Source organism: Anguilla anguilla, chromosome 15, assembly GCF_013347855.1.
Source record: "Anguilla anguilla isolate fAngAng1 chromosome 15, fAngAng1.pri, whole genome shotgun sequence".
Lineage (NCBI taxonomy): Eukaryota > Metazoa > Chordata > Actinopteri > Anguilliformes > Anguillidae > Anguilla > Anguilla anguilla.
Genome location: NC_049215.1, coordinates 7556778 through 7571366, shown reverse-complemented (window position 1 = coordinate 7571366; position 14589 = coordinate 7556778). Strand labels below are relative to the sequence as shown.

Genomic DNA, 14589 nt, shown 5'->3' with positions numbered 1-14589 from the left:
TAACGGTCAACTGGTTTTCCGTGAAAATGCCACCAAAACACCACTCACTGCACAATCATCTGCTGAGAAGAGTTGATGGTGGTGAGTTCTGGCATGAGATTTATTCAGTTTGCAGGTTGTAGGGCATGATTGAGACTCTGGACTGGGTTGCAACTGATATTGCTAACTGCGGGGGGGGGGGGGTATTGTGTGATTGAGATAGTTGACTGGGGGGAATGATTGTTATTGACATTGTTGACTAGGGGGTGTGACTAAGATTTTTGATGGGGGGGGGGGGTGATTTGTTCAGCCTGAAAGTGTGCTAAAGATACTACCATGAACATGATAAAGATTTCACAATGTGTGCACTGTAATATAAGACAGAGGTGATCTGAAATGAATCTACTCAATCAGCATACACAGTAACTAACTGACCAGAGATTCTTTCCATTATGGCTGTTTTCTTTTCACGTTTGAGCATTGCAGTTACACTACATGGCCAAATGTATGTGGACACCTGACATCCAACATCTCATCTGAAATTATGGGCATTATTAACATGAAGTTGGTCCACCCCTTGCTGCTAGAACAACATCCTCTTCTGGGGAGGCTTCATACTAGATGTTGGAACATTTCTGCAGGGATTTGCTTCCATTCAGGCAGAAGAGCATTAGTGAGGTCGGGCACTGATTGGGCGATTAAGCCAGGCTCACAGTTGGTTTCCAATTGATCCCAAAGGTGTTGGATGGGGTTGAGGTCAGGGCTCTGTGCAGACCAGTCAAGTTGTTCCACACCATTCTCAACAGAATCACTTCAATATGGACCTCACTGTGTGGCCGGGGCGTTGTCACGCTGTAACAGGAAAGGGCCTTCCCCAAACTGTTGGGGAAGCACATAATCGTCTAGAATGTGATTGTATGCTGTAGCATTAAGATTTGCCAACACTGGAACTAAGCGGCCTAGCCCGAACCATAAGTAGAATCAGGTGTCGTAGTGCTGGGCTAAAACAAAAACCTGCGCCCCATAGCGGCCCTTTGGGATAAGACTGGACGCCCCTGCTGTAGGGTCTGAACGCCAGAGCTCGGTCATGCGTGGAACCCCCAGAGAAAGGGGCCGGTGGAGCGGTACCCCGGTACCCTGCTGGCTGCGTAATCCGCTGGACTCTTCACGCCCGTCTTCCCCTGTTTGTACTCGCCTCTTAGCCTCTTAACATTCTTAGCGCTCATAATACAGACTTTCTTCTGATTCTCAAACGTGTGTTAAAAGAGCCAATGCCCACAGCAGTGAGGAAGGTGCAAATATCGTATCTGTGCTACAAATGTGTAACTCTCATTAATTTATTCTGTAAGGACTACCGTTTCAGCCTATTCGTTTGGTTTCTTCTGCAGCGAGTGTAACTTCTTCGTTTACATCAGTAGACGCTCGTGGGCACTGTAATTAGAAGGTCAAATAAGTCCATATGGCACCTTTGCATGCAAGACACTGAAATAAAACGAAAGCAAACACATAATCAGTCAATCCTCCGTACGCCACGTTGGCACTGTGCCACAGGTTTTGACTTTATTACAGCTTGATAGCGGGCTTGGATGCTCAACATAACTGCCCTTTCCCCCCTGCAAAACATGCTGTCAGCTCCACGAGGGGAGGGCGGAAGACCATCATGCCTCTGATTCAGTGTGGCTATATTCCCCTGGCCAAGGTCCTACTGCAGCTAAAACAACTTCCTCTCCATAGCACTCTCAATGCCCGATGCTCCTGAAACATTCTGCAACTGGCTAGCCTTGAGCAGCATGCTAATGTCACACCCGCATGCTCCCGTCCGCAAAGAACAACAGCTCTACGCACACAGGACTTCAGAGCGTCAGCCTACCTCCTGTACTCACAGAACAGGAGTCACAAACAGAGGTTTCCAGTGTTTGTGTATGTTTGTTTCTGTGCACGCTGAAAACCATATGGGCCTTCACATCTCATATGTTGTATACAAGATGCAGAGGGTATAAAATCTTGTTCTGTCTCATATGACATAAGTTGTCTTGTCTGTAAGAACTATACATAAAACATGAGAAGCGGAATAATGTCTGTCGAACGACAGCATCACATGTCAGAAAGTTGGAACTGAGGCCATGTTTTTGTCTGACTTTTTTTATGCCGAGTGCAATAGGAACACATGGTACAAATTAAAAGAGAAACGCTGGTTTTAATTTATATGGCTCTCTAATGTTCAGAATCAAAGAGCAGCTTACAGACTCTGTAGACAAATTGAAAGAATGGAATGTAAACAAATGTTTAGTACATTAAGATTAATTCGAGCGAAGTTCGTTACTGGCTAATAAGTTTGCTGTAGCCTTCCCGTCTCCCACATGACTACCGTTACTAAGATGGATACCTTAAAAACAAAAAAAAACAAAAAAACACCAAGCATTGGCAGGACGAGTACACAAGAAACACTCTCCACCTTGGGCTATTTGTGGACAGACACCATACAGTACAAATATGGAAGCTATTCTTCTCCTAGCCGATACAAATTGTCCAAGACCTCTGTATTCACTAATCAGGTCCAGCACTCACTTCAATGGTCAAATTGCCTTGAGACTGCACTTTTTTTTAGCCACTCTTGTCTACCTTTTCATGAGACCATGACCAAACACATACCTTTTGAACTGAATACCTACACACCAGCTTTGCTCTTGGAATAGCTTCAGTGTTTGTTTCAGAGCAACCAACTCAACTACGTAATCCAATCAGGATCTTCATCAACATCTTATGGTGGTGGTGTTGATCGTTTTTTTTCAATTCGATTTTCTTTGTTTATGTTTGCTTTTTGCTGTTCTTTTGCCTTGTTACTGATTTCTTTTGCCAACATCAAGATTTACCCAGTTTACTTGACTATTTTTCTAAAAACTCACACCTGAAGGATGGGCATAGCCATGAGAAAGGAACAGTGTAGTACAGTAGGCACCATGTCCAACTCTTCTCATTGCTTCAGTGGGGACAGGAGAGCAGCTTGCCCTGCTGTGCACTAGATTGGTGTAACAGCTGAATCTATTAGGAGAGAAACTAATCTGATGCAAGATAAAAAGACAAATTAAAAATATTTGTTTCTGTTAGTTCTCTCTATTCCCCAGGGTGACGGTGTGACGACAGAAGGAAAAGCAAGGCCATTTTTCCACCAGCAACGATACGAACCAGGAGTGGCCTCATGTACATGAAAACACTTTATTTCAAAACTATTTTCTTTTTTTTATCTATTTTGGATTATACATGGTTATCCTGCTGTCATTTACAACATGAAGAGTAGCAGGCCGTCATTATCAACAGTCCACAGACAGGCTGGGCTTTTATTATTTTTAATTCTGGGAACACAGATAACAGAGCTCTGCTTGTGTTCTGCCAGTCCTCCCGTCGCTGAACACAGTGAGCGCTCCAAAACGTGTTTGCCCAACACTGGTTAACATGACCTCGCGTCGGAGCAACTTCAGAGCCAGCTGACGATTTGATTCTTTTGCAGCAAAAAAGCGAAAACAACGTCACGGACTAGACAAATGGCACACCGCACTGCACCTGAATAAATAAAGTTTATGAACAATCCATCAGTAGAATTTATCGGTGAAAAAGAGAAGGAGGATGAAGGCCGGGAATATTATGATAATGATGATGATAGTGATGATGATGAGGATGATGAAGAAAAAGAAGAAGCAGGACTGTGCTATAGTCTTCTTCAAAATAGCTTCATCTGTAATGCATCAGAATGCAAGGCTATTGAATGCTGAGCAGTAAAGAGCAATAACAAGGGTATGGCACATCATAAGCGTTCAGGCTTTTAAATATCACATTCAGACATATTCAGACAAAACATTCCAATCTGTATTTCAAAGAACACAATTACATTTTGAAAAAATACTGGTACAGCAGATGAGACATTTAATCAATTTCCATATGCAAGTAATTAGGCAATGCACAAAGAATGTTCACAATATCACAGGTGCAGCTTTCTCCCAGCGTTCAGAAAAGGCGGATTTCCAACAGCAGGTCCTTATTTAAATTCCCAGGGACTGAATTCTGTGGAATGCAGAGTTTGTTTCATTTATCAGCCGTTTCTCTGACCCTGGGTAAATCTGTCGCATTTGTTTTAGTGAAGATTTTACATGACCGAGGGGTCGTTTACCATATCAGGAATGCCCTGTGTGAAATCAGCGATTGGACAGTCAGATAACAGCCCCATCCAGCCACAGGTTAATAACCTATGAGACATTCCATTAAGATGTGACACACACACACACACACACACACACGCACAGTATTGGCTTATCTCGTTACGAATGTCACAAACTTCTGCCGTGACCTGATAAACTACCTCAGCCCACGGTGTTAACGGTTTAAATATGTGGCGAAAAAGCACCTACAGTGACAGGTTCAAATGCTCGGCCAGCTAAATGGAATGCACTGGACCACCTCCAACCAATCAGCTTAAAAAAACAAAGACCCACTGAAGGAACTGACTGATATTTTTCTGAGAAAAACATCAGTCACTATCTGCACACAATGAATAGACACTATCTGACAGACTCATTTGGTAGTGGAAACAAGACCCCAGCATATGATGGGCCCTGACTAATACAACTGAGTATTGCAACTGTATAAAAGTGGAATAAAATAAGATTTGACTAAATGAAAGTTGTCCTTCTTCTCTCTGATGTAAACAAGCAGTATAATAAATGCTACCAATGGAGGCTTTTTAAAGTAAACCTCGTCTATTGGTGAGATTTGGTCTGTGTTTTTCCTCCCCACTGTGAATCTCATGTGAAAATGTTGTTTCTTTACCAAACTTTTTGTCTCCCGACTGGCTATCGTTGCCACAGAGGCTGACAGTTACATTACAGGCATTTAGCAGACGCTCTTATCCAGAGCGACGTACAACAAGTGCATTGGTTCACGATGTAGAGGTGCAAAAGAAACACTAGAATGAAGTAAGGATCGTAGTGCCAGAAGTGACCACATCGATCAGGACTCCAACCCTGTAGAGTAAGCTGTTCAGCAAACAAGAATCGTACCAAGTACAAACTAGCACTGGAATCACACAGTTCATTCCAATCGCTTATTTTAAGTGTCCCCCTCTCCTTGGTCCACGCCTGACCTGAAAAAACCGATCGAGACCCGCCATCTTTAAGGAGGTTCCAATCCGGTTAAGTGCTCCTCTGAGGAGCGAGGAGCAAAGACACTCCCCAAGGAGAGCGTACGCAAGTGCAGCCATTGCGGAAGTCATTTTTCAAAATGTGTGACGTATAAATGATCCACCTGTGGCTCCACCTCTCCACGTCTGCCACATTTGCAACCGACGTGGCTTGAAAACTGATGCTGAGCAAGGACGTTCCTTTTGCCCAATACCTGCTGCCTCGATTACTCCGTCCTCGCGTCTCATCCGCGCGATCGCTTCCCCGTGTCCTCCGTCGGGTGGAGCTCAGTTCGGCACAGGGCCGCAGCGCAGTATAATGGGCAAAGAGCTGGCCTTGTGACCGAAAGGTCACAGGTTCAATACCCAGGTCAGACACTGTCGTTGTACCATTGAGCAAGGCACTTAACCTGTATTGCTCCTGTACACATGGATGTAAAAGTTGTGTGAGTCACTCGGGATAAAAGCGTCTGCTAAATGCCTGTAACGTAACGTAATGGAGCTACGGTAAGGAGCGAGGAACGGACGCGAGGAAGAAGAAGAGGAGGGAAAATAACCGACTGGAAAGAACCCGGAGCCTTGGCTGATTCCGTGATGGCACGCTCTCCTCAGCAGTTCATCACCATCGCTTTAGCGTCAATAACGTCGGCGCAGCTGCTGCAGACCTGGCCGCCGTCTCCAGGTCGATATCAGCATCAATCAACACGGAGACGAGCAAAATGAAAACCAGAGACACTGTTGCACATCTCCAAATCTCAACCAAATGTTTCCAACATATTTTAAATAATAAAAATGCACAATATCAGCCATCAGCCAATTGCATTACGTTATTTGCATGCTTAGCAGATACCATAATCCATAGGGACATACAGCATATAGTTTATGCCTTCTTTTTCTGAAACATAATCCATCTATACAGCCAAATATTTCACTGAAGCCACTGGGCTAAGTACTCTATTCAAGGCAACAACAACATTGCCTCACCCCTGTAATACAAGCTCGTCAACCACTGCACTACACTGCCTCCGGGCTTTTTGGCAGGCGTCGCTACGACACACCGAACACAAAACTACAGTTAGGAATGCCGTACCACACAACACATCAACACCTCTCCTGATTGGTGGAGTGGAGGACCTAGTTGGCATGACAGTGCATTATGGTGCAGCAGACACCACAGGAGAAGCTGGTTTGCTGTCAGCCCCCCAGGCCACCCAGCGACACCCCTCAGACCAGGGCTCCAGTCAGGCACAACGGGTACGTGACAGGGAGAAGGGCTGCTGCGGACCAGAGCCTGGAGCTGGAACCACAGAGGATACTGGCAGGAATAAGATAAGGGCTCTGCTTCTGGCACTTGATTAGTTTACGTTAAACAAAATTTCAGCCCAGTGTGAAACGATACGATGTCACTGAACGTTAAACACTGCCGAAGCAGCTGGTTTTTAGCTGAAGAGTACACGTTTTGGAGATCTGAAACGTCCACGTAACATCTTATACAATTTCCCTTGGTCAAACGTGCAGAATGCACACCTGCAGTGCAGACTGTAAAAGCAGGATTAGGCTCAAACAGAGCGTGTTTATGCCTGATCTGAGACACCTTCCTGAACTTGCTGATGAATGTTAAACCCACCCAGCTCATGTGTGCCTTGAGGAGGGGCTGAGGTTTGTTGAGGGCCACGTTCAGAGAGCAGCAAAGCCAGGAAAGCAGCGGTGAGCCAGGGTACAGCTGCAGGAACGGGATTCTTTTACTGCGTTAGCATCGCAGACTCGCGGCTCATCTGTGTTTAATTGCTTTTGGCTCGGCCGCCTCGGGACTGATTCCTATCCCCCGCTCGTTTAGGTGCACGTGAGGCTTTTGAAAGTCTCAGGAAGAAAAATGGTAGACTAAATAATTAATGAGACGAGGATTAGCAGAAGACATTCTCCCTCCTGGGTACATAGTTAGTCAGTGGAATGGACCTTCACTCTTTTAAAAACAATCCTGCACTGAAAAGGGTGAAATGTTGGATCAACTTCAAAAATTCTTCAGAATTCTTCTTCAAGTGATCACATCTAAAAATTACAAATTTAAAACAGATAGGTTGATTTAATGAAATGTAACTTGGTTGAGTCTAATTAAAATTTTAAAATGTGACCACTTGAAGAACATGTCACTTTTTTTGCACAGTGCCCCACACCCCTATGCCAGTCGGTTAATGGAGGCTCACACACCTGCACAATGTTTCGTTTGTTTATGCTTGGATCAAGGGAGGTTCGCTGTTTAATTACAGGTTCAATTCATCCATCACTCAAATAAATTAAACTCTCTATCTGGGGAAAAGTAACACGGCCAGACAACGGAAATACCGTATCTGGGGCAGTATGCTACGATAGCCAGAAGGGGTGACATCCCCGTGCCAAAATAACGCGTGAGCTGTCTGGATCACCGTACCGAAGCACTAAAATAGTAATGATGTGCTTTGGAATCAGACATACATGATACCGTATACAAAGCAATGCCTCGCACAAAAAAAGAGGGGAAAAAACGAACACAGGATTCCAGCCAGGGAAATGTCACAAATGGTTTCAATCGAATATTTCCTGAATTGACTCAGTCTGTGTGACTGTCTGTGTGCAGCTTTTGGAGACGTATTAGTCCACTAGCTGAAAAGAAAGTCTGATTTAAAGTGTAGACCAACTGATTGTAATTTATAGCACCACCATAAGAATTTGATGCTTGAATCATTTCAAAAGCAGCTATGAACATATATAAACATATGGTTAATATGTAAAGACACATACATGACTAGTACATGACAAGACATAAGTTTGAACCTGCACCGTGTTTCACAACACGTTACGCGTGACGGCAACCTGTTCGTTTTCTGTGCAATATATTATTCAACTCTCAACAAAACTGAATCATGATATGAAGCTTGTATTATACAAAATTAGTATTAAGCAGTAGTAGTCTAATGGTACGGTAGTAAAAAAAGACTATAAAATCATAATTATACAGACGCAGTTCATGCATATCAGAAGTTAAATGACTGGCATTGCCTACTTATAAATAACCACGCACCATTGAACAGTTTTTAACATCATGAAACTGAATGTATAACTTTTGTCGGACCATTAATATTCATCACACGTTTGTCGAATAGAAGTGGGGGTATATGGTAAGATTTGAACCCTGCGAGTTCCAGGTGCATGTATCTATGGACAATGATGAAAATGATCAGCCGGCAACTGGACTTTGCCGCGCTGTTTCCCACACATTTCGGACACAACTACCAGTCTCAGTTTTCCTAACATGCTGGCACGTGTAACAGCTGGATAACCGCAGAAAAATAATCCTTGAATTTAAACAAACCATGAAAAACTCAGGCGAGATTTTGAGTTCACCTATTCATTTTCCATTATGCATTCAAAAACCCACACAAACATCTATTTTGCAACATTTTACAGCTATTTGCAAATATAGTAACCTTTGTACAATTACAAAATTCAGAAATACCACAGATATGTATAAACATTTGGGTGACAAAGAAGAGATCACATAACTTCGTTTCAAAGTTCAGTGTACCTACCTAATCGGCACGTTGCTGAGCGCTCCAATCAAGCAGGCTGGTGGCGTCAACAATCTTTTCAGTTCTCCGTTTGGAATCCAAATTCTGCTACTCTGCGGGAAGCTGTTTCTTGGATGTTTGGGAAGTGAAACACGATTCCAGGAATACAGGTTACTTAAATGTAGGACGTGTTACCGTCGACCTTATTTGGACATGCTTTCAATTTTTTTCTGTCTGTTGAATTTGAAAGCTTGCTGGCGTGAATCCTAGCAACACATGTCAGCGACCCATCGAAGAGGTCTTGCGATACAGACAGTAAAAGGGGAAGGTCTTAAATTGAACAAGCCTACCTTATTAACTGGATGCAAACCGTAGCCTACGTGCATGTAGACAGTTTACTTATTTGACCAGTGTATCCCGTGTTATGTTCCATATTATGATGATCCATTTAATTGATCTGTAGGCTACGTGGCGTTGAGAAAGTAAACCGAATTGCTGCATAACCTGATTTATCGCTCAACATTGCCACTGTAACAGCTTACAACTGACCTTGGGATGATGTTGTAATTGTTATGATATAGCCTACTACTGCATGCACACACTTCACTAAAATATTTCCTGTTGCCTTTCTGGAACGTTTATTTTATGTAAATAAAACAGTTTCGACGGCATAATCTCTTCCCTGCACAGTCAGGGCGATGTATGCAATGCATCTCCGTTATGATCGAACTAGTCCTTCACAAGGTCTTCCCGATAAGAAGTGCATTTGAAGCATTGTGCATAGCAAATTCAGGCTGTAAACACTATGTCTCTTTGTATTCTGATACCCTACGCATTGTTTAGGCTACCATAACATGGATAGGCGTGTGTTTGAAATCACAGTGCCTGTTTGTAGCCTACTTCATCAAGTTATAATCAGCAGAGAAAATTGCCAGATTAGATTCGTGCCTGTCCATGATTACTCGATTGACAGGCTCGTGGTTTTACTATCAGCGACACGCACCACCTGCAAAAATTTACTTTTTGAACAAGGACAACTTGTAGGCTACTTGTTGAAGACATCACACTGCCGTAGTCATAACGCGTAGGTTAACGTTTCCATTTTCAGAACGTCGCGAAAATATTCTAAATGTGTATACAGTTTCGATGTAGGCCTATTAGAAGTGTTTAGTAGTCTTGTTCCATGTGGTTTGGCCGTTTTGTGGTTGTGGGATTTACGTTTGGTACTCAATGGTATAAACACCTGCCCTGCCTCTCCTAGTTGTCACTCCGTTCAACGCAATTCGCATTGCGTGTGTTGGCTCCCGGCTTGTCAACGGTAACGGGTCGGAAGCGCTATGAAAAAAATAGAAACACAGGCAGCTGCGAAATGGATGTGCGGACAGTAAACAGATACATTCCACTTAGGTTGCAAAACAACAAACGAGCGGAACAGCAGGGAAAGTGTTTGGAACATCTGTTTAAAGAAGCGAGATCATAATCAGCTGGTAGGCTACATTAAGACACATACACATCTTTGCATTTTATTATCCTACTTGCAATTTGTCTTTCTTGCATTCCAACTAAACGCCACTATCATTCATTAACGTGTAACACGACAGTAACTAAGAAACCTTTTCGCGTTGAAGCATAAAACACAAAACAAAACACCACAGGAACTGAGTGGAAAACATGCGAGGAATAGCGAACCAACAGTTTGAGGCGAGTTATCAAAAAAATGGGATGAAGACACGATTTCACCCAGGTGCGGGCGCTCCGTCACTGGGGGATGGGGATGCTCGCATTCCACTCACAATAGCCTCAGCGCTCTCTTGCGGATGTTTGAGGCACTGTACTGGAAATCCCTTCTATAAAGATCTCCTCTTATCTTTATAGAAGGGATCGGGTGTTTTTCTTCAAGGTTTGATAGTAATAATAGTGCTGATGTTTTTCTGTCGATAGTCCATACCTTCCAAGCAAGACCTCTCAGTGGCGAGGAATTAAAAACAGATCCTCCCCTGAACAGAACTCCTTTTCAATGTTGTTTACTTGCCCTCCCCGCTCAGTTATTTAGCTTTAATGAAGCATATCCAAATTCCCTTTTTGAGTGACCTCCAGTCTCCTCCTTACGTTCACCCCAGACAATTTTACCATGACTGAAAGTCCATGTGTGTTAAGACTGATCTCTGGTGTGCTGGGTTGGTATTTCTTTATGAATGCCCCCCTGAGAATCAACGAGGCCCTTCTGCCCAAAGGAAGACGCGCCACAGAACAGTGCCTGTGCGGGGATTCCGGAGGTGGGGGAACACCCTTTGAGTACCTTCCGGTGTTACAGTTCTTAACGTGGTTTGAGAGCTCTCAAATTCCAAGTCTTTGGTGCTTTTTGGATGATTCTTCAAGCATGGTATTATATTTACTTAAGATGTTCATTCAGTGGTTAAAGAAGTGAGGAATGATAGTTCACTCAATTATCTTTTTGTGTGAGTCATTTGACCCATTGACTGAATCGTGAGTTCACGTACGACTGCTGCATTAAGTAATGAGTAATGAAATATGATATACAATTACAACAGAGGAATGCCATATACTAATGATGCACTTCATAAAGCACCTCCTTCTGTATTATTATTGTTTTTTAAAGATTCACTTGGTAATATTCATTACATAAGTCACTGACAAGGACTTAGCTCATCAATTATCACATTTAAAAGTAAATTCTGCACACAAATAGCGAACGCTATACTTAAAGCTCGACGAAAAGCGTTCTTGTTCTTCAGTCTGCTCGCCGCTGTGAATCCATTGGAGGAAGCACCACAGGAAACGGGGGAAATAAACATTTCCCGGCAGCGCAGTCCGCAGATGCAGCGCGATACAAAGCTGTCATCAAGGAGTGCAATCTAAAGGGCGGCCCGTCCGAAGTTTCTATAAAACCTGCTATTTTATGCGTTACCTCAGTAACCATGGAGCGCTTTGCACCGAGGGGAGACAGCTTCGAACTGAGCTGTCCCACTCATCCCTTCCCTACTTTATTTCACTTTTAAATAAACAAGTGATTTTAGGACAAATTACCTGACAGGACAACATTTTAACATAGATTTGAAAATTCACATTACAGTGAATGCCTTTTTTAAACATTTAATTACTTTGTTATTTATTATTTATTCTTTTTTGCCTTAATTACTCATGTCAGGGTTGTGAAATAGAGTGCAATTCACTGTTTTTAATCATATCTCTGTTAATGCCTTTGATGCTGCTGAAGGACAAATGAACAATATTAATACGTACATGCACTAAGTATAATGATGTGACTGAATAAAGTCAATAATATAGATCATATTCAAAGTGAAACATTTATCCAGATCAGTAAATGCTTTGGAACAGAGTGGCACATTCTCCAGTTTTGACTAATGAACTTTGGAGAGGAAGGCAAGCATCCAAAAAAAAGAAGAAAAAAAAAAAAAAAACTGAGGCCACACAGTTGGCGAGCAGACAGACAAGGTTTATACCCAAATGCGCTTTATGTTGTTTATAGGTAAATAACATATGGATTTCTCCAATACACAGACATAAACAGGCTAAAAGCGATGGCGGTGGCAGGTCCTACTCGAGGATTTATCCTTCATGCAGTATTTGTAGTTTTGAGGGCGGTGCCCCCCGGGTGGTGTCTAGTGCGGGCAGCACTGCTTTCTTATCACTGCTGCTGTAATTTATCCCTTCCTGGATGTCTTTAGTTTTATCGCTGGACTATCTTAATCAAAACGGTTTGGGCGATCATGACTCAGGATCGTGTTCCCAAAAATGACCCTGGTCTCACTGAAGTACTTATTGAATGTAGAATTCCATACTCAGCAAAATGTCCAGTGTTGATTCAACATATGTACTCTGTAAGAGTTTATTTAACACTGAACACTTTACTGTATAAAATTCCCATGATGTGTTTGCTTGATTTTTTGTTCATATGTATTGACAGAAGGATAATAATAATAATAATAATAATAATAATAATAATGATGATTTAGGGAGAGGGTGAGCCAACACTTCTGATCAGACATTCCTAACTGAGGAACAAATGAAAAATAGGATTTAAATAAATTAATATATCGCTTTACTGAAGAGAACACGTTTAAGTGGATAAGGTTTTCTGTACCACAGATTCAGAACGCCTTTCTGAAACTAAAATGAGAGACCTTGTAACACCAGCGGAGTGTGAAACCATCCGTGGATGTACTCCTGCTGGGGTGCGGTGGCCTGTCTTATACTGTATTTTCTTATTTATCCCCCCACAAGGGTGAGGTGGGAGTGGGAGGAGAAGACTCCCTTCTGGTGAAAACACAGTTCCAAAAAACCTGCTCCAGACATGCACCTCCCTCAGCCAGACATGCACCTCCCTCAACCAGACATGCACCTCCCTCAACCAGACATGCACCTCCCTCTGCTTCCTCCCTGCTCTAAATCACCTCAGATCGTGTGTTCATGTCCATGACTCTCTCTCCATTCTGTCCGATCCGTATTCTGAGTGTCAGGGGAAAAAAATTAAGCTGTTTTAAACACTGTTTTGTAAAAAGTAAAGTTCATAAAAATAGATGAGTGAAATGTAGTAAATAGAAAGAGAAAGCCACACTGACTATTATTGTGATTATGATTATTATTTCTTTATTAATTTTTATTGTTGTCACCATACCATCATCACCATGACACATTTAACTCAGTATTTGAATGCAAATACACTTCACGTCATTCAAAATAATGCAATCACAGTTGCAGCGAACCTGCAGCTTTTCAGTGGGTTAGCATATTGCTTTTGGATGAACAGGTAAATTGGCTTTATTGCACCACCATGGCAACACAATCTTCTGAGAAGCATTTACTCCCTTTGATTAACTTTGAACCCAGCTATGATAAATCTTTCTCAAGTGGAAGGAAGTTAACTGGATGTCTCAAGGGGCCTGCCCTGCAGGAACAATCCAGTTGTTGTTCAGTATTTATGATATGTATGTGTATAGTCCTCTTTATTATGATTTAGTCTATACAATGGAAGGGACTTGCTCTCATCATTTATGTGTTTAATAAGGTGTAAAATGTAAAAATGTATTTAAGACCTGAAATAACACTACACATTTTAAACACTTCCAGAAAAGGAAGAGCTCCATAGCTCTGAAAACCTGGATGTAATTTAAAACAATTAAATTTATGTTCAGATGCTCTCATTTATCACACTTAATGCATGGTCCACGTGGAAAGAGCCAGGATGAGTTCCAATGTGTGTGATACCGTACTCTGGATGACTTAGCTGACTGATATACCAGTATGTTTTTTTAGATAACGTGTGAGTGAGAGAAGAGAACCTCTCACAAATCACGTTTATTATCTTTTACTGTACGCCTGTAATGCGAGTGCAGAACAGATAAAAGGAAACATGTTCACAAATACAGCGTGGGGGTTTGCTGGAAAGGCCGGGGACTTTGGACATGTGGACTCAAATCTTGGTCGCCAGTAAAGTTGCTCTCACCCCTGGGTTCACTACCGTCTTTCTTTACCGGTGTCAATGCATGGTGCTAACTGATTCGCTAACATCTCGTGGGAAACGGAAGCAGCCAAGGATTAGCATCAAATATAACAACTCTTAGGACCCATATTCAATACATCCCATATTCCTCCGAATCACTTTTATCCAGTTATCATTCTGCACCATCTCTGTTGAAGTGCCCGCCTAGCTTGCCCAAAAGCGTGATGTGTTTCATTGAGAAAGCGCGTTTAACCTGCGTTGCTCCTTGTCCGTTATCCATAAACAAGCACAGAGCTTTCTGAGCATTTCTGAGGCGGTTGGAGACGTTAGCTTCTCCACTGGACTCGACAGCGGACACGTGGGCTCACATGTGCCTCACTAAACCCCTTCACCACCCTCACCAAATTTGG

General features: G+C 42.6%; 1 protein-coding gene across 1 annotated transcript in view; it reads right to left on the bottom strand.

Annotated features, from left to right (window-relative positions):
• Window positions 1–9002, bottom strand: part of mylka (myosin, light chain kinase a) — a 62295-nt gene extending 53293 nt beyond the window's left edge. Inside the window, exon 1 of the mRNA XM_035393827.1 lies at window positions 8716–9002. The gene's annotated coding sequence lies outside the window, so the exon portion shown is untranslated. The remainder of the gene's footprint in view (window positions 1–8715) is intronic.
• Between the last annotated feature and the right edge of the window lie 5587 nt (window positions 9003–14589).